The 21,890-nt window shown below is 41.8% G+C and overlaps 2 pseudogenes; both read right to left on the bottom strand.

Annotated features, from left to right (window-relative positions):
* Positions 1 to 4,886: 4,886 nt before the first annotated feature.
* On the bottom strand, positions 4,887 to 6,599 carry LOC136455083 (uncharacterized; annotated as a pseudogene).
* A 139-nt stretch (positions 6,600 to 6,738) lies between these two features.
* On the bottom strand, positions 6,739 to 9,399 carry LOC136455081 (uncharacterized; annotated as a pseudogene).
* Between the last annotated feature and the right edge of the window lie 12,491 nt (positions 9,400 to 21,890).

Genomic DNA, 21,890 nt, shown 5'->3' with positions numbered 1-21,890 from the left:
ATCCTCCTCACAACATGTACCTTCTAAGACTATGGGTGACTAGAAGACCCAGTGATCACCCTCTTGTGCTTCCACTCAGCCTAAGAGTCACGCTAAAGTCCCTCCATAGCAATGGCAGCATTCATCAAAGCACCAAAGGTCTGATAGCCCCTGGTATACAACTTTTCTTGTAAGATGCAAGAGAGACCTTGATTGAAATGATCCATCTTCTTCTCATCAGTATCAACATGAGTCCCAGCATACTATGCAAGATGGTTGAACTTGTTCACATACTCTATCATAGTCATATTTCCTTGCTTTAGCTCTACAAACTTGGACAACTTCCTGTTTAGCAAACCAATAGGAATATAGTACTAACGGAAAGTAGTGGTAAACTCCCACAAGTCACATGGTGGTCCACAAGCTGCATGGCATTGAAAGTGTCCCACCAAGCACTAGTAGATCCTAGAAGCTGTTGTGCGGCAAAGTGCGCCTTCTGCTCATCAGTCACATTGAGCAACTAAAACTTCTGCTCCAGAATACGAAGCCAATGCTCCACCCCCGTTCCCGCCATTGCCACCTAGGCCTCCACGGGCGAAGCCACCAATAGCCTATGCCAGCATCTCCAAGGCACGGGCTGACTTATGATGAGCAGCCAACATCTCAGCCATCATCTCGGCATGGGGCATCAGAGGCGGTGGTGGTGGCAGAGGAGGAGGAGCAAGGAATGGGGCCTCATGGCTCTCCCCATTGGCATTGCCATGATCATCGCCACGACCATTTTTGCCCTAATCATCACCAAGACCATGGCCCATCCCAGCACTAGTGCTCTCATGACTAGACCTTAGGTTCATCTATAAACAGATAGGAACCCACCATTAGGGACAAGGCCTCCATATTTAGAAACAAAAAGCTAAAGAGATTGTAAGGCCTAATAAATGGTTACTAGCGATACTTTTCCTTAAGAGTTAAAGCATTACTCTTTATTTATTATCCTATCAATTTACTATCCAAAATTTTACGTGGGGGAGTTTAGTTTAAGCAAGATTCTCTTTTCATGATGCATGGATCGACCTATTCGTTCGCTCAGGCTGGAATATAGCGACATTCATATATATTTTTTGGCACAATGCACACTCACTTCCCGTATGCTAAACGGTTCTTATGCAGCGTAAGTTAGTGTACCTACAGAAGATTGATTAGATAAAACTAGTGCTGCTATCCTAGATAGACCATATTACTAGGGCTTATACTTATTTACATAATTTATCACATCGTACTTTTCGCAAAGCTTTTGTTGGTCAAATTTTAGGTTTTGAAAAGAGTTTTTAAACTCGTAGACTCATTATTGGCTCTAATACTACCTGTGGGAGAACCACCTGAAATAACACGCTTTCTAAGGTGCTCATCTTCCACTAGACACTAAGCACCTTGAAAGTGAGCTACATCAGATAGTTCCATCAAGCACACCCTAAGGGAGAACTCGAGACAATCTACTGTTTTACATCCAGAATCTAATAATGAGTATGAGCTTACAATACTTAGTCAATTTCATACAACAAGAGTTCTTAGAAATTGTTTATTACAATACCAGAGTTCAGAGTGCGATAATTAAACAGCAGAATAAAAATAAACATCTAGCAGAAAAGATACAAGGATCTGTCTATGCCCACTAGAAGAATCCTCCACACAAGAGCTACTCCTCAAGCTACACCTGTAACATGGGTAAAATAAACCCTAAGTACACAATGTACTCTCAAGACTTACCTGACTAGTGGGAATAGTTTCTTAACTCTCAAAGATATGATAGGCAATATGGGTTTGCTGTTTTCTTTTGTTTGCGAAAAGCATTACTAGGAGTACGTCCTTAAGATCAAGTTTTATTAGCAGTCATGATTACTTCATTAGCTAACCATTCTAAGTAAGCACATGTTCTACTTTCAAGCAAGGGTTAAGCAATCAGAATCATTTCACCATCTTTCATTTTCCAGTTCTTACTACGGTGCTAGACCATAGCCAAGTCATACTGTCTCACAGAAATGGTGATTCACAAACCAATGTATCCCAGCTGGGTACCCCAAAACACATGCCCCGTTTGTACCTCAGACACAAACAAGATCAACCCATTCCACTCCTATCAAGGGGTCTAGGTCCTCATCCAAACTTAGACTCTAAGCCCCCACACTTGAGACTCGGTCTCAATATGGTGCCTAGACCTCCACCTTTCCTCACCTTCAATCAATTGGTCCGAAAAGAGCCATAACCCATGACAAGAGCATAATGAGCGTTCCCGCTTCCATAAGCAAGTATGTGCTCAGGATAATAAATCTGTGACCTGACAACAATTCACATCAACGGACGGTCCTTAATCAACATGAACAGGGAAAACAGTGTAACCAAGCTAAGCCCCATTGGCTGCAGGACACAACCTGTTACACCCACCAATACCCATACCATATCCCTGCCTTGTCTCTATTTTTCCTTTCACACTTTTTTATCATGAGAGTAATTATAATAATCACCTATTGTGAGTAACGGTAGGTTACGCTACCAAAAACCTAAGCATAGCAGCTACTCGAACCTGCACTAGTAAGACTCATAGGATAGATATCTATGCATGTGGTTTTCATAGAATTCCTATAATGTAAATGCACATAACATATATAAACAATAATTATAAAAAATAAGGGGTTATGCACCGGGGCTTGCCTTGGGCAGGCACGGTGTCAGCTGAGTCAATCAGTGGTAGCTCTAGGACCTCCTCCTGCATGAGAATCTCCTTCTCGTACTCCTTGATGATCTCCTCAAACTCGTGATTATCGGTGGTCATGATCTCTGTGAACTCATTCTCTACATGCATGCGATGATGATGCAATACTTAGCATTTAGGCAATAATAACTCTTAAACTAAGAATACACATACTAAGCTAATAAGCTAGCTCTAATGACTAAGGTACTAAGCTAACTATCATCTTTACCAAGCAAAGTGTTGGGTTCAACTAACAAACACCTAGCTTTACAAATGAAGGATATATCTTTATTTCTACTAATGATTTAATGTATATTAAAACAAAGAGTATTTAACTACCCTAATGTTTAGTCTATTCTGAGGCTACAAAAATTATAGTGAGCACATAATAATACAATGAAGCTACCATACAAATTTTAGGACTAAAGCTATCACCAATTTACCATAAAAATTCCTACAATATTTAACCTAATAATATTGAATATTTTCAAATGATTTAATAGCTCCTGGTATCAACATGTACATATATGAACTAAATACACAAATAGATAGAGCACAATTTTAGGAACCTAACAAAATTTGTTTCATAATTTTTGGACACCTACATTATTTTATATGATTTACCAAAGATCAACTCAAAAATTAAATTAGAAAACTATTTCTAATTTCTTATGAAAAAGAAAAACGATTTCGCCCGCTCGGCCCACACGCACGACCCATACGAGGCCGGCCCGCTCGCAAAACTCCCCACGGCGGGGAAATCCCGCTCGGTGCGGCCACCACACAAGTGGTCAGCGCCGCTGAAAGGTCCTTGTGTGGTTTTGGTAATTAAGTGACATCCCTAGGTGGACTAATTGTGTTTATATGAGATACACAGGTGATTAGTCCATAGGTACATGTGTGTGAGGAACATATTCCATGAAGGTGAAAATAGCTTGGAGATGTTGTAAAGCTCCACTACAAGAGGTTAGGCCTTCTATGACTAACTGATTGTGACAATTATATTCTTTTTCTTATCATTGTACCCCTTCTATGACACAGCAGTGATGATATGGCTATGGTCATAGAAGGTGGGTCATAATCCCCCTTCTGTGACTAACAAACCCAGTTGTCATTAATCTTAGTGACAATTGCATGTTTGTCACTAGGTTATGACATGATATTTGTCACTATATTTGTCATAACATATTTGACGGGACGTTGACAAGTGTCCAGTGATAAAACGTGGCACCTGACGTGGCGCGCGACGTGGCACAGATAGTATGACGAAAATGAATAGTCATAAAAACGAATTTAGCCTAGTTGGCCCATATAGCATGGGCTGGTTTTTACAATTATAAGAATAAGCCCAATTGGCCCATATGCAGGCCGATCATTTTTTGGCCCATTTGTTGATAGCCTTTTTATTTTTGTATCGTACTGGCTCAGTAATATTGTAGCCCAGTTTGCATCTAATTTTACGACCCAAGCCCATACAAAGAATCATCATAAATAATAAACCATATATAATTCAATAACAATAATAATTATACATCCAAATAGATCATTTTCTCCATAATTTAATGGTTCATACAATAGTTTTAACCATTCAACAACGATACAAATGAATCACATCATCAAAATACAAGATCATCAACAGCCGACAGTTCTACAGGTCACCAAAGTTCTATAGGTCCACCAAAGTTCACTAATAGATCATCATATCACAGTACCAAACATACATCCATCAAAATAAAAATAGCAGCCACAAAGCTATGTTCGGCTACTTGTCAAGGCAATAGCTTCTGGCTGTCAACACAACAGCCTAGCTATAGTAGCAGCAGGGCAAAAATAAAATAGACAGGTGACTACAAATTGTTTCAGTCACGTCAACAACAGCATAGCAAAAGTTGCAGTCACCACCAGATCACCAACAACAGCAGCCACCCTCCAGTCACAGTTCCAGTCACAACAAAAGCAGCAGCCACGCCAAACTCCGGTCGTAGTTCCAGTCACACCAAACTCTAGTCACAGATCACCAAAATGAATCGAACCTGCAAAAAACTTAGAGCCTCAGCCACCATCCAGATTGCAACTATACTATACCAGGTCACCAACTTTCAATTTAGAGATTAACAGAAGTGACCAATATGAAGATGTGTACCTGAGCACAGCCAAGTCAAGGAGGAGCGGTCTGATGAGTGACCTGACTTTGTCCAAATGCTATCATCTGTCGAACGAGGTTCTAAGTATCTGCTGTTGCTTTCTTTAGGTTGTCAATCTCCTCAGATTGTTTCTGAGCTTTTGCCTCTGATTCTTCTACCTGGGCTTCCAACCTCTAGAGCTTTTGCCGAAGTCCGGCAGATTCTTCCTTCTCAGCCTCCAATTGAGCTTGTAGCTCTTGCATCTGTGGTGTAACAGATTTTGGAGCGGCAATAGACTGCTGAAGTCCCACATTACGAAGGAATGTGCTTGACTTTGATAATACTTGGGCAACAATATCTGTGCAAGTCTTATTCTGCTCCCTTTCTTGTACTGTTCTTGTCAAAATGGCTTCCATATCATCCTAGCAAGACAATGATTTATCAAGTTTGAATTTATTTATATGGTTAATTATGCAGTGTACTACAGAAAAAAGGAGAGGTACTTACTACAGCTTTCTTGGCATCATCACTTAAACCCTTAGTTTTGCTGCAATGCGTCAACTTGAATAGATCAATTGCTGTGGGCTCTGTATCTTTGTATTTTTCTTGCTTCTAAAATATTCACAAACATAGAATGACATTAGCAATGCACATGTTAAAATACACACGTAAGAGAAAAACATATTCCAACACATGCTGTCATACAACCACATGACATGATAGGTTTATTTTCTTACCACGACGTAGGCTGCTGCAATGTACGATTGAGATCCAGTACACTGCTGAAGCTTAACTTTTTCACGGTCCAGTTTGCTCTTTGCACATTTTTCCTAGACATGACACAATTGTGTAGCATAAGTAATAGAACAAATAATAGAACAGTAACAACATAGGTAGACAACAAACTATGTTGTGACCTATAGCACTGAATCCCCAGAAATAAACAACAGCAGTAGCTGCTCGTATCCAAATCATCCCTAGATCCATAGCACAAAAAAAACTAATCCTAGAATCATCCTCAAATATGAAAATTGCATACAGTCATAGATGAACATGGTGATGTAGTCCTAACTTGATTAATATTGGCATGTTCCACCCTTTGGCATGTCAGCACACGCAGAAATTAATATTGGCATAAACCATACCTTGTGTTTTGGGTCTGACCACATGTCTACCAATTTTCTCCATTGTTCATCAGTCATAGATGAACATGATGATGTAGTCCTAACTTGATTGGCCGGTACCCTGTCAAGTATTGCTTCTTGAGCCTATACCTCATTTGGCGTGTTCCACCCTTTAGCATGTCAGCACACGCAGAAGTTACATTCTCCTTTTCACCATTCATGCTGAATTTTATCTATACATTGAATAGCATAATATTAGTATTTAAAAATCCAAAAGACAGAATTAAGATAGATTGAACTAGTCAAACAACGTCTTACAACTAGTTTGCCAATGAAGTTGTCCAATTGGTGTTCGTCCTTCTTGTATTCTTTCCAACTTGTATATATGGGTATATGCTGCCTGAGTATGATCCCACCCTCAGAAGCCAGCTTTGCAGCTTGCATAGGTGCCTCTGGCCTTCTTTTCCCTTCCTTTATAATAACCGGTATCCTAGTCCCTAAACCTCTGGTTATGGTATCCAGTTCTATGCCCATACTCACTCCCCATTGCTCCACTTGTGTACTTGCAGTTAGGGTGCCCAAATAATACATTTCAAAAACCTTATTGTCAATAATAAGATTCATGCGACCATTATGAATGAATCAGATCACATAAATTGACATTGAAATAAATAGTTGAAGGCACTTGCCTTCTTCAGCAATATCCATCCCTTCCTCATTCCTAAACCATCCTAGAAATTCCTTAGCAAGGTTCCCCCCAACATCACGATTGCCAAGCAGTCTCTAACTCATTCCTATAAATCCTGCAAATAGGTGCGCAATTCCGATGTGAGAGCTAAAATTTTATATGATAGACAAATTATAACATTATGCTGCTTGCATTGAAGGACATACTCTATAAATGGCTCGACCTCCGTAGTATTGTTGAGGACATACCAAACCATCCTGTCATAATCCTTCTCATCATATGTAAGCCTCGGTGCCCCCAACAGATTTGCTCCATGCTGGAAAATAGATAAACCACATGTACTCATAGGAACATGCTCTCTGTTCCTGCCCTCACGATTGTGCCTAGTGTCAACATCATCAAAATACCTTGAGCAAGCATTCAAGCACTCATTTGCGACATATGCCTATGCAATGGAGCCCTCAGGGCTTGCCATGTTCCTCACAAAATGTTTCAAGGTCAACAACCTATGTTCTACAGGGTACATCCATCCGTATTGAACTAGACCTCTTAGGAGAGCATCATCGATTAAATGAATGGACAAGTGCACCATCACATCAAAAAAGGCAGGCGGGAAAATTTTCTCAAGCTTGCACAATATTATTGGGATTTCACCTCTCATCCTATTCAAGACATCTAACTTCAATTTCTTAGCACAAATTTGCTGGAAAAAGTTACCTAATTCAGCAATTGCTTCATATATTTCCTTATGCATGATTCCTCGGAGACCGGCTGGTAATATCCTTTGTAGAAGGATATGACAATCATGAGTTTTCAATGCTTGTAATTTGCATTCATCAACACTAACACACCTTGCTAAGTTGGAGGCATATCCATCTAGGAATTTGACATTCTTTATGAAAGCACAGAAAACACTTATCGGGGCTTTACTCATCTTATATGGAGCATGTGGAATAGAGTATGAATTACCATCATCCTTCAATTGTAAATTTTTCCTTATGCCCATATCTTCTAAATTGAGCCTCACAGTAATAGAGTCCTTTGACTTGCCTACGATGTCAAGAAATGTACCGAGAAGGGCCTCACATATATTTTTCTCGATGTGCATAACATCAAGATTGTGATGTAGCTTCAAAGTAGACCAATATGGTAAATCCCACAGAGTCGATCTGCGCTTCCAGCATTGACCTTCTTCTACCCTCTTTCTCTTTTTGTTATTAGGATGGTCCCCAGGTTTTACATGTTCCACCCTTGCCAATTGCTGCATCAACTCACCCTGAGTAAATTCTTCAGGCTATGCACGTTCTTCAGTCTGACCATCAAAATCTTTCTTTCTCCTCCAAATATGGTCCACTGGAAGAAAACGACAATGGCCAATGTAGCAAATCTTGTTCCTAAGTCTTTTGGAGCAAGGATTTTTATCACAGCGAACACAAGCATAGTAACCTCTAGTTATTCTACCTAAAAGTGTGCTCAATGCTAGATAATCATGAATGCACCAGATGACTACAGCGTGAAGATCAAATTCTTTTCCGGTCAATGCATCCAAAGTAGGGACACCACTCCAGAGATTTAACAATTCTTCAACCAGTGGCTGTAGGAAGAGATCCATATCCTTTCCTGGGCATGCCGGACCAGGAATAAGTAGACACATCATGAAGTTGGATTGTTCCATACATTGCCATGGAGGAAAGTTGTAAGGGATAAGAAATACTGGCCACATGCTATATGAGGAGCTCATCTTCCCAAATGGATTAAACCCATCGGTAGCGAGGCCAAGTCAGACATTTGTGCATCATTTGCAAACCATTCATACTTCCTATCAAAATCCTTCCATGCCTCACCATCAGTAGGATGGCTAAGCTCATTGTCCACTGCTTTCCTCTTCAACTTGTGCCATTGTGCCTGAGCTGAAAGTTCTTTGGATCCAAACATCCTCTTCAACCTTAGAATCAAAGGAAAATGCCTTAGAACCTTTTCTGGAATCTACCTTCGACCATCTGCATCCTTCCATCTTGAAGCACCACATATTGGGCATGCATCCTTTTTAGCCAATTCCTTTCAGAAAAGAACACAGTTATTCGGACACACATGTATTGACTCATATCCAAGTCCTAATGCACGAATAACATTCTTCGCTTCAGCATAGGATGCAGGGATAGAACAATCTAGAAATGCCAAACTTAACAAGTCTAAAAAAGCACTAAATCCAACATTGCTGATTCTATAAAACAACTTGATGTGGAGCAACTTCACCACAAAAGAAAACCTAGTATAGGGACCACCGGGGTGTAGCACCTGTTTCATCTCTTCTAATATGGTGGCAAACTTTGCCTTTGTTCTTGGTCCATGATTTTGATCTGGGTACAGATCCTGTACCATACGGTATATTTGATCATATTCTGGGTCATCTTGAGGCTTATCTTCTGGGACATCTTCATTCAAATGCTCAACATTGCAGCCAAAATCTTCATTCAAATGCTCAACATTTTCAGTTATCATGCACAATGGTTCTCCATGATGTATCCACCTAGTGTATGTGCTAGACATCCCATAAATAAGTAAGTGATCCTCCACATCTCCTTTATGTTGATTTAACCGATTCAAACACTTATGACATGGGCATAATATCTCCTGATTGCCACTCAAATTTTCTGAAACAAAGTCCATGAACTCAGTGACCCCATCCAGATGCACCTTGCTAAACAACCTACAATTCATCCAAGTTCTGCCCATCTGTGACACATTGAAATAAGACAAGCAAGGAATCAACAAGTGATCATTGCCCAGACTGCTATTTGCCTATTTCTATCATTTCAAATCTCTGGTTTCAGTTATAACCTATGGTTTCAATTCGAAATATAAAACCAAAACATAAGTTCATCTCATATGTACCTTTCCTTCCTAATCGAAGGGGATGGGGCAGTCTCTGGTCGACCTCACCCGTGGGTGGCAGTGATCCTAGGTTGGAGCTCCTCGGGGCGTTCCTAGCGTTTCAGCCCGTGAAGCTCGGCGGCCTGGAGCTGCAGCCAGGTGTCGAGCTCCTAGAGGTGGGGTCGGGCTAATGTCGTTGGCGTCGGGGTCCTACCTCCGGTGGCAGCCTCCTTTCGGTGGCGTTGGGCTACTGCCGGTGGGGTCAGGCTAATGCCGGCGGCGTCGGGCTACTGGGGGCGTCCCCAGCAGTTGTGCCCGTGAAGCCTGGCGGCCTAGAGCTACAGCCAGCTGGCGTCGACCTCCTAGGGTGGGGGCGGCCAGTGGCGTGGGATCCTGACAGAGGCGGCATTGGGCAAAGGGCAGCGGCGTTGAGCTCCTACTACGAAAGAACGATAGAGGAAAAGTGTGCCATAGCCAGATGCGCGTCGGGCTCCTGCTAAGGAATAGTGACTCCTAGGGATGAAAATGTACAAAGAAAAAAGAATCAGAGCATATGCAACAATAGGTGAGTATCTCAGTGGTTCTTCCATTGCCTAGGAAGCCAGAGGGCGCGGGTTCGATCCTTCCTCACTATGGGAGCTCCCAATTTTTAATTGTTTTATAGTAAATATTTACCTTACATGTGGATCCCACCAGTCCACTGTGGCTGTGCCAAAGTATGTTTTAATGATTTTTAATTTATGACCATCACATTCCATCAATTTTGTCATGAACTATTGTCATAAAGATAGGGAAAAATGGTTTTTAATTTATGACTATCACATTCCATCACTTTCGTCATGAACTATTGTCACAAAGATTGGGAAAGGATCATGGTGATGGTTGTTTATGACTAAATCATAACTTAGTCACAAACACTTGTCATCCAAAGAAAAATTGTCATAAACGCATCGTTTCTGTGACTAAAAAGTGCTTTGTCATATGAAAATTATCATAGAAGGTCTAATCTCTTGTAGTGCTCACACTTGTGATGATGAAGGAGCTTATTGCACATGAGATGTGACATTGAGTCATGTGATCAAGGTGGAGAAGATCAAGACAAGACTTGGCTTGATGGACCGGTTGCAAGTGTGAAGGGCAAGTCGGAGGCTTTGAGTGATGGACCGTGTGGCGGTGAAGCTTGAGCAAGACTTGGCGCCGATGGACGATGGCAATGGTGAAAAGCAAGTGAAGTCAAGATCGATGAACCAATATGATCACATGATGATATGAAGTGAATCATATCATTGTTGATCATGTTGGTGCATGTGTTGCATCAACATTAGAGGAGATGGAATGGAATGCGCAAGGCAAAGGTATAACCTAGGGCATTTCATTTCACCGGTCATAGGTGTGTGGAGAAGTTGATGACTGGATTTAGGATAGATGGCCGTACTATCAAGAGGGGCAAACTTATTTGCATATTGGTCATCTAAGTGCCATTCGAGTGATCTAACTTTGCATCATTGCTAGGATTGAGTGGCATGGCAAGTTGAGTGGCTAATCCTTTGGAAAATGATTGTGAAAATGCTAACACACATACACATGGTGGTGTACACTTGGTGGTGTTGGCACATTTACAAAGGAGATGAAGTTGGAGTTGATGTGGATCAACTCGGCGATGAAACGGAGGTGAGAAAGGTTCCACAGAGTGGACTAGACTCTAGTCACGTAGTGACCGGACGCTGGGTTCTAGTGTTCGGTCAGTAGTGGCAGTCAGCGGGCAGGCATCGGTCATCAACTGGATGCTGGTGCTGGAAGTGACCGAACGCTGGCCGTATGCGTCCGGTCAAGGTGCCGTGTGGTGATGTAGGCAGAGCAGAGAAGCTGGAAGTGACCAGACGCTGGTGATGCGTCCGATCACGACCGACCGGATGCGTCTGGTCATGTCTGGTACCTTACTGGAAACGGCCAGACACTGGGGTTGCTGCGTCCGGTCAGTTTAAGTAGCTACGTCCGGTCGTCACTTGACCATTGAGATCAAGTGACTAAGGTTGAATGGAGGTGACACGTGGCGAGTATCCGTTGACTGGATGCTGAGGTCCTATGTCCGGTCGATACGACTGGAGCATCTGGTCGTCCCGAGTTTTGCCCAGTGAAGGGGTAACGGCTAGTTTAGCCCGAGGGGCTATAAATAGAAAGTGGCCTCAGCCATGGCTGGAGCTAAGCACCTTGGGGGACATTGTGTCCATGCTTGTGAGTGCTTGGGAGCCCTCCATCTCACATATGCTTGATAGTGATCATCCGATTGAGCGATTCTAGTGCGATTGCATCATGAGGTTGCATTGAGTGGCACTAGGTGATCGAGTTGCAAACCGGTGGTGCTTGTTACTCTTGGAGGTTGCCACCTCCTAGATGGCTTGGTGGTGGTCTCCGTCGAAGCCCGCAAGAAGCTTGTGCGGTGCTCTGGAGAAGAGCTTTGTGAGGGGCATTGTGCTCGCCCTGCGGGAGCCGCGAAGAGCAACTCTAGTTGAGCGTGTCATTGAGCTACCCTCACTTTTGGGGTAGGTTCTTGCGGTGCCCGACGTGCGGGCTTGGCAGGTGATGCCAATTAGCCACCAAACCACCAAGTGAGTGGTCGACACAATGTGGACATAGCATGTTGGCAAGCACGTGAACCTTGGAAGAAAAATCATCGTGTCAACCTTGTTCTTCCCTTTGGTTTGCATCCTCGTTACACAAGCTTGTAATTACTTTCATATACATTGTGCTTGTGTAGTTGCTCTTGTAATTAGTTAGCTTGTGTAGCTTACTAGTTACCTTCTTGCTTGTGTAGCATAGAAGTAGCTCCCTTGTGTGGCTAATTTGGTTTGTGTAACCTTATTAGTCACTTTGCTTAGTTTGTGTAGCTAAGTATTTGTGCTCTCTAATTTGACATTGGTTGCCTTGTTATTGAGCATTGCTAGTGAGCTTAGTTGGCTTTGTGCTTTTGCTTACTAGCATGTGTAGGAGCTTCCTCTTTGCTTGAAATACTAGTGGCATAGGTTTGTGTGACCTTGCTCCTAGAATTGGTTAGGTGAGCTCTAGCTATCCCGGCACCCTTGTTGCTTAATTAGTATCTTTGGAAGGTGCTAGAGAACATAGATAGAGGGGTGTAGTCTTGGCTAAACCGATAGTTCTAATTCCACACTTGTTTCAGTTAGCTGACGTGATTAATTTTAGAAATGACTATTCACCCCCCCTCTAGTCTATCATCTCGACCCTATAGTGGTATCAGAGCTAGGTCTCTCATTTGTGGTCTTCATCGACCTGAGAGGATGGCGGCTTATGGGCTAGATGTTGATTGTGCACACATTTTTGATGGCACACACTTTACACGATGGAAAAATTGGATGATATGCAATTTTAAGTTTATTTGCCCTCAAATGTGGTGGATGGTAGATGTAGGCTTTTCTCTTGTGTTGGATGAAGATAATCTAACTCAAGCTTAAGAGAAATGCCTAGATCTCAACATCCAAGCTACTAACATCATGTATAGATCTTTGCATGATTGCATATTTGGAGAGATCATTGACATGAAGACTGCCCATGAGATTTGGAGTTATCTCAATGAGAAATATGGGATGGTCTCTGATGTTGATGATGAGCCCAAGATGGAGGCACATGAGTGTGTTGAGCATAACCACAATTTGGTGATTGTGGAAGATTGCTCCACCTTATGGTCAAGTGATGATGATAATGATCATATCACAAGATCACTTGACAAGGTTGATGATGATGCCACAAGTGATGTCGATGATGATGCTACTCCATGCACACATGATGGTGATAATGATGGATCATGCTCGGGGTATGAGAGTGATGTTTCTTCAAGCTCTCCAACTACATCACATTGCTTCATGTCACAAGGTGACACTAAGGTATCTAATGCAAATGTGATTGATCATGTTGATTCATATGATGAGCTTGTTAGTAGACTTGCTAGCATGACTATGTCTTTAGAAAATGAGAAAGCTAAAACATTGAAATTAGAAAAATGAAAACTCATTTCTAAAGAACTCTTGTGAAGAACATAAGAAATTACTTGATGCTTATAAATCTTCACATGATGAGCTAAAATTGAATCATGAGACACTACTTGCATCTCATGATGAATTATTAGAACAACAGGCTTCTCTCATTAAAATGTTTACAAATAAACTTAAAAATAATGAGAGCTCATCACATGGATCAAATGATAAATCACAAATTGTTGCTAACCCTTGTGATGTAGGCAAGAAGCATGTATCCACCTCTTGTGATGATTTAGTAGATATGCCATGCTCTTCACATATAGATGCTTGTTCTACTTCTATGTCTTGTGAGACTAACCTTTTGAAGGAGAACAATGAGCTCAATGAACAAGTGAAGAAATTGAGCAACAAGTTAGAGAGGTGCTACAACTCAAAAGTCACCTTTGAGCACATGTTGAAGACTCAAAGAAACTATGGTAACAAGTGTGGCCTTGGCTTCAAGAAGAAGATGACAAAGGGCGAAAGAAAGAGAGAAAGAAAGTTGAAGAAGCTAGAACAAAGAAAGCTCTCTCATACCATGTGCTACCGGTGTCATGAAGTGGGACACCTTGCAAATGGTTTCCCTAACATTGAGAAGCTCAAGAAGATAAAAGAAGAAGAGAGGCTAAAGCATGTCAAGTGCTTCAAGTGCCGCACTTGGGGTCATCTTACCTCAATGTGCCCAACCAAGCAATTGGTGAAGCAACAAGTGAAGCCTCAACCAAAGCCACAAGTTGAGTAAGAGAAGACACTCCAAGTTCAAATCAAGATCAACCATGAAGATGGTGGTGATTTGATGATAAAGAAGAAGAAAACAAGAAGGGGTGGAAAGGCAAGGCATCCAATGCAAACTCAAGATGCTAAGATGATGAGCAAGAATAAAGATGAGAAGAAAGATTATGCTCACATCAAGTGCTTCAAGTGTGGAAGTACGGGACACTTTACCTCTAAGTGTCCTACCAAGCTTGAGAAGAAGGATCAAGCAATCCATGAGAGGTAAGGCAATGAGAAGCACCATATGAGCAAGGAAGAGAAGGCTCAATCAAAGAGAAAGTGCTACTCATGCCGGGAAAGGGGACACATGGCACATTCATATCCCCTAGGTGACATTTCTAAGCCTATTTCAATTGTTGATAATAATATGCTTAGAAAGGATGGTAATGATACCTCTATGGTTGCTATTGCATAATATCCCGCTATTTATACTAAGGCTATGCCTAAGTATGTTGCACCTAACTTGAGAGGACTCAAAGTCATTTAGGTACCATCAAAAAGTAGATGATTGTTTGTAGGTACCATTAGCATTGGAGACTTGGTTCAAATGATATTTCACCTTGTTGATCATATAGTTGAGCCAAGTATTGCTAAAAGATGATCATTGTCCCAATGCCATGACAAATTGAGTGAAGTCTAAATGTGCTACAACATACAAGTGTCAAATTCAAGTTGTTGGTGATTCATTGGATATATTTGATGGTTTGCAAATAATTGAGTTGAAGCTTGCAAGTTGAATGATCATAGCCAACCAAGGTACATCTCTTGTTGATCATTTCATTTGGGTGCATGAGTTGATTGAATTGGATAAATATGCAATGTAGATTGCTGTGAGATGATTGAATGGATAATTGATTAGTAGTCAAGTTTGGATTGATTTGTGTTGGATAAATTCATGAGATGACTTTTAGTAAGTGGTTTGAATGGATATATGTCTTATGGAAGTATTCAAACAAGTTAGTTTCAAGTTTGATTCACATTTGATGAAGTATAGCTCAATTGTTGAAATCTGTCCTATAATTGAGAATCTGAGCTAGCTGTGATCTTAGCCATGTTTGAGTAATCAACACTTATTGGATTGGCATAAAAATTAGTGTACATGCTCTAGACTTATGGTATAAGATGTTGTATAATTTTCATGAGAATTGGATAAGAAATGCTTCGGTTTTGGAGTGGATCTTGTCAGCTATAGTGCAGCTGTTTTTAGCATATAGTAGTGGTGAAAGAACTAAAATCTGGTAGCAATCTAGAAGTCAAATAAAGCTCAAATTTTTTACAGCTGCTATATTACTTAGTATTGCACACCTCCACCAAATTTCGTGGCATTTGGATTTGTACTTTGGGAGATATGTTTATTTCTTTGAAGGGTACAGAATCTGCTAGAAAAGTGATAAATATTAGATTGATCTATAGTCACTTTGATTGAAAGGTCCTCAAGTTGAAAATATGTTTATAAGTAATTGAGATACCTAAGTTTGATTTTGAGATGATCTAGAAGCTTGACAAGAAAAGAGTACAAGGCCATTTAATTGTGGAGTGTACTTTGCACACATTCGGTACTCAAATTGGAAGATCAAGATCAAACTTAAGATGAAGATAAAGTTTAAGTTCTAGTGATGATTGGAGATCATTTGGTAGAAAGAAAAGGACTTAAACAAGTAGAAAGAAAAGGACTTAAAGAAGAAATCAAGGTTACTCATCAAGTTAAGTCCATCACTTGGATCAATCAATCAAGTTATTTCAAGTGAGTGTCAAGAATGGTTCTTAGAGAGAGGTCACTTCTCCCTAGTATAGGGGCTTGCCGCCTATGTATAGGTGAACCAAGTGTGGTACTTGGAGGGCTAACATGGAAGTGGTGATCCGAGGAACATTTGAGATGCTTAATTGAAGCAATCAAAAGGGTTGATCAAGAAAAGCAAGAAACACCCAAAAAGAGAGCTAGTCATGATATTTCAAGTAGTATTCTCAAATTGATGCTCTCATGCAAACAAAAATCAAAAGATAAAGCAAGCCAACCACAACAAGAAAGTGCACTTGATCATAAGTGGTATTCATTTCATATGGGTGAAGAATGGAATTCAACATGGTATCTATTGGTCTTCACCAAGCTTATAATTGAACTTCACATTGCTATTGGACTAATCAATTGGAATCTATGTGACTATCCTCTACTCCAACATAGCAAAGGTATCATTGTGTGCATGATCATTTCATCCCTCACTAGTATGAGGTTAGTGCATATAGTACATGCTTCATAGGATCATGCATAACAAATAAAATGTTTAAATTCATAACCTACCACTATTGTTTGAATTATTACTTGATCTAGTGGTTAGTATATGAATTTGTTTATGAGCTAGTGATCCCAAGTACTTGATCTAATATTGGATTGCTAACAAGTGACAAGTACAACATTGGTAAGATAACCCTTGCAAGAGGTGTGAAGAAGCTTGTCATTGGTTCAAACCAGACTTGAAAGCTTAGGCAAATCAATTTAGTTCAAGTTAACCATAGAAGCTCATGATAGTGATAAGAGTACAAGCACAAGACAACAACGCAAATGGATATCTAGTTTGTTTGTTTCAAGTGGTATTTAGACTCAAGCATGTCATCAAGTATCTACAAATGATGTCTAGATCAAGTTACAAGTGATATCCTATAAGTGGTACTCATGAAGATAGCAAATGTTCAAGAAATGGTTTTATTGATAAATCCAACAAGTGGTTCCAAATTAGAAAATTCTTTCTAGTGGTATTCACTTCACACAAGTGGTATCATATCTTTACATGGTATCAATCACGCAAGACGATGGTTCCACAAGTGATCCTCAACTTTAAGTGATCATCAAATGAAGAATGCATCCCTCAAGAAGCGCGAGCTCAAGTGTATCAAATGGATGACTCATGCTATCACATAGGGGGAGGTGTCACACAAATTGATATCAATATCAAAGATTCTATGTGTGGTATCTTAAGAAGCCCTACATAAGATACAAGTAGTACAAGTTACAAGTGGTATCTACAAGTGGTGTCATTCCAACAATCAAGTGATGTCCATAAAAAATGCAAGATTCAAGCCTTAACCATTTACCCCAAAATACATACCTTTGCATCAATGAGAAGCACACTTTTTATGGAAATTGATGACAAAGGGGGAGAGATTGTACAAAGATATGAAATCTTTGAGATTGAGATTGTACAAGGGGGAGAGATAAGATATAAAAGCTCAAAGAAATAGAGGTTGGACATGGACATGACAAAGAGAGAGCAACATTAAAGAAAAGAGATGGATCAAAATTCTTGGACAAAAGAAGCACACAAGTAGGGGGAGCAAGCTCATGAACTTTCATTGATTGCATTTGATATGTGCATATTCATGTGCTTGCTTGCATTGCATAAGCCTTCAAATTCAATATGCATGCTTGTGTGGTGTTTGCTAGTTGTAGAACTTGAATGATGATTTGATAACTAGCATGCATAGGATGATAGCTAGACACTTGGTATGCTTTTCAAGTAATGCTAGTACCTTGCTTTTAATGTTGATCTCACAAGGTATCTAGTGCCTTTATTTCCAAGTGATATCTAGCTAACCATGGTGCTAAGGATGAACTTAAAGGTGCAACTCTGATTGGTACATGCTTCAAAGGTTTATTCTATACACCTTAGCATCATTTAGTAGTAATTACTCTCCCACAATTTCAATCTATGCATATGTGCAAGCTTAAAAACAAATACTCTAGCACATATGTAGGGGGAGCTAATACTACCATTTCGGGTTTGTGGTACTTGTCCAAAATCATTTACACATGGTAAAATTGCTTGGGCAAGCAACATGAATCCAAAAGAGCTTAATTTTCATATCTTTGTAGAGTTGTCATCAATTACCAAAAAGAGGGAGATTGAAAGGTCCTTGTGTGGTTTTGGTAATTGAGTGAGAACCCTAGGTGGACTAATTGTGTTTATGTGAGATACACAGGTGATTAGTCCACAGGTACATGTGTGTGAGCAACATATGCCATGAAGGTGAAAATGGCTTGGAGATGTTGTAAAGCTCACACTTGTGATGATGAAGGAGCTTATTGCACATGAGACATGACATTGAGTCATGTGATCAAGGTGGAGAAGATCAAGACAAGACTTAGCTTGATGGACTGGTTGCAAGCGTGAAGGGCAAGTCAAAGGCTTTGGAGTGATGGACCGCATGGCGGTGAAGCTTGAGCAAGACTTGGCACCGATGGACGATGGCAACGGTGAAAAGCAAATGAAGTCAAGATCGATGAACCAATATGATCACATGATGATATGAAGTGAATCATATCATTGTTGACCATGTTGGTGCATGTGTTGCATCAACATTAGAGGAGATGGAATAGAATGCGCAAGGCAAAGGTATAACCTAGGGCATTTCATTTCACCGGTCATAGGTGTGTAGAGAAGTTGATGGCCAGATTTAAGATAGATGGCCGTACTATCAAGAGGGGCAAACTTGTTTGCATATCGGTCATCTAAGTGCCACTCGAGTGATCTAACTTTGCATCATTGCTAGGATTGAGTGGCATGGCAAGTTGAGTGGCTAATCCTTTGGAAAATGATTGTGAAAATGCTAACACACATACACATGGTGGTGTACACTTGATGGTGTTGGCATATTTACAAAGGAGATGAAGTTAGAGTTGTTGTGGATCAACTCAGCGATGAAATGAAGGTGAGAAAGGTCCCATAGAGTGGACCGGACTCTGGTCATGTAGTGACCGGACGCTGGGTTCCAGTGTCCGGTCAGTAGTGGCAGTCAGTGGGCAGGCATCGGTCATCGATCGGACGCTGGCGCTAGAAGTGACCGAACGCTGGCTGTATGCGTCCGGTCAAGGTGACGTGTGGTGAAGCAGGTAGAGCAGAGAAGCTAGAAGTGACCAGACGCTAGTGATGCGTCCGATCGCGACCGACCGGACGCATCCGGTCATGTCTGGTACCTTACTGGAATCGACCGGACACTGGGGTTGCTGCGTCCGGTCAGTTTAAGCAGCTATGTCCGATCATCACTTGACCATTGAGATCAAGTGACTAAGGTTGAACAGAGGTGACACGTGGTGAGCATCCGTTGACCGGATGCTGAGGTCCTACGTCCGGTCGATACGACCGGAGCGTCCGGTTGTCCCGAGTTTTGCCCAGTGAAGGGGTAATGGCTAGTTTTGCCCATGGGGCTATAAATAGAAGGTGGCCTCGGCCATGGCTAGAGCTGAGCACCTTGGGGGACTTTGTGTCCATGCTTGTGAGTGCTTGGGGGCCCTCCATCTCACATATGCTTGATAGTGATCATCCGATTGTGTGAGAGAGCGATTCTAGTATGATTGCATCATGAGGTTGCATTGAGTGGCACTAGGTGATCGAGTTGCAAGCCGGTGGTTCTTGTTAATCTTGGAGGTTGCCACCTCCTAGATGGCTTGGTGGTGGTCTCCGTCGAAGCCCACAAGAAGCTTGTGCGGTGCTCCGAAGAAGAGCTTTGTGAGGGGCATTGTGCTCGCCCCATGGGAGCCACGAAGAGCAACTCTAGTTGAGTGTGTTATTGAGCTACCCTCACTTTTGGGGTAGGTTCTTATGGTGCTCGATGTGTGGGCTTGGCGGGTGATGCCAATTAGCCACCAAACCACCAAGTGAGCGGTCGACACAACAGGGATGTAGCGTGTTAGCAAGCACGTGAACCTTAGGAGAAAAATCATCGTGTCAACCTTGTTCTTCCCTTTGGTTTGCATCCTTGTTACACAAGCTTGTAATTACTTTCATATACATTGTGCTTGTGTAGTTGCTCTTGTAATTAGTTAGCTTGTGTAGCTTACTAGTTACCTTCTTGCTTGTGTAGCATAGAAGTAGCTCCCTTGTGTGGCTAATTTAGTTTGTGTAACCTTGTTAGTCACTTTGCTTAGTTTGTGTAGCTAAGTATTTACGCTCTCTAATTTGGCATTGGTTGCCTTGTTATTGAGCATTGCTAGTGAACTTAGTTGGCTTTGTGCTTTTTCTTACTAGCATGTATAGGAGCTCCCTCTTTGCTTGAAATACTAGTGGCATAGGTTTGTGTGACCTTGCTCCTAGATTTGGTTAGGTGAGCTCTAGCTAGCCTGACACCCTTGTTGCTTAATTAGTATCTTTGGAAGGTGCTAGAGAACATAGATAGAGGGGTGTAGTCTTGGCTAAACCGATAGTTCTAATTCCACACTTATTTTGGTTAGCCGACGCAATTAATTTCAGAAAGGACTATTCACCCCCCTCTAGTCCACCATCTCGACCCTACGGCTGCCCTGGTGGTGGAACGACAAGAAGAGGGGCACACCCTCAGGGTGCATCATCTCGTATACTTTGTTTGTGAAGTCTTGTCCGATTCCAAGACTCGCTACCCCCAAATTTAGAAGCACTTGTATGCCATCCTGATCGCCAAGAGGAAGCTATGTCACTACTTCGAGTCGCACCCGGTGATAGTCGTGACGTCCTTCCCTCTTGGCGAGGTCATCCAAAACTAGGATGCCATAGGGAGAATCATAAAGAGGGCACTTGAGCTGACGGGTCAGGGCATTTCGTATGCCCCCCAGACGGCCATCAAGTCCCAAGCGCTGGCCGATTTCGTCATAGAATGGATCGAGGTCTAGATGCTGCCAGCAGCCATCATCCAAGAGTACTATACGATATACTTTGACGGATCGCTAATGAAAAAAGGCGCCAGCATGGAGCTGGTCTTTGTTTTGCCCCTTTGAGTGCACCTGGTTTGCATCCACTTCCCCCGCCTCCAACAATGTGGCCAAATACGAGGCACTCATCAACGGCCTATGCATCGCCGTCAAGTTGGGCATCCGACACTAGACGTTTAAGGTGACTTGCAGCTAGTCATTGATCAAGTCATGAAGGAGTCAATCTGCCACAGCACCAGGATGGTTGCGTACTACCAAGAAGTTCGCCAGCTGGAGGACAAGTTTGATATCCTCAAACTCAACCATTTCCTAAGGCGGCTCAACGAGGTGACCAACACGCTAGCGAAAATGGCATCCGGCCGTGAGCTGATGCCGATGGGCATCTTCACCAGTGATCAGAACAAGCTCTCAATCTGCTATGAGGAGCGGGAATAGATTGGTGATAGGCCACCTGCCTTGGGCTCCGAGGCTGACCGACTATCGGCTCCTTCTAACCTCAAAGTCATGGAGCTTGACGAAGATCCAGTGACAGAGCTTGACCCTCTAGTTGACTAGAGGACACCTTACCTTGATTACCTCCTCTGTGAGGTGCTCCCGATGGATAAAATGGAGGCCCAATAGCTTGCACGCCATTGAAAGCTCTAGCTTTTATGTGCATGCCTAGTTACTAATGGTGCTAAGGATGGTATATTGGTGCACCCCGATTGGTATCATGCTTCAAAGGTCCATCTCTTATACCTTAGCATCATTTGGTAGAAATTGACTCCTACATTTCCTATCTAAGTATATGTGCAAGCTTCAATTCAAACTCTTAGCACATATGTAGGGGGAGCAATTGCTACCAATTAGGGTTCATGAAACTTGTCCATATT

The sequence above is a fragment of the Miscanthus floridulus genome, chromosome 5, assembly GCF_019320115.1.
Source record: "Miscanthus floridulus cultivar M001 chromosome 5, ASM1932011v1, whole genome shotgun sequence".
Lineage (NCBI taxonomy): Eukaryota > Viridiplantae > Streptophyta > Magnoliopsida > Poales > Poaceae > Miscanthus > Miscanthus floridulus.
The sequence above is the reverse complement of the archived record's forward strand: the minus strand, read 5'-3'. Positions and strand labels throughout refer to the sequence as shown.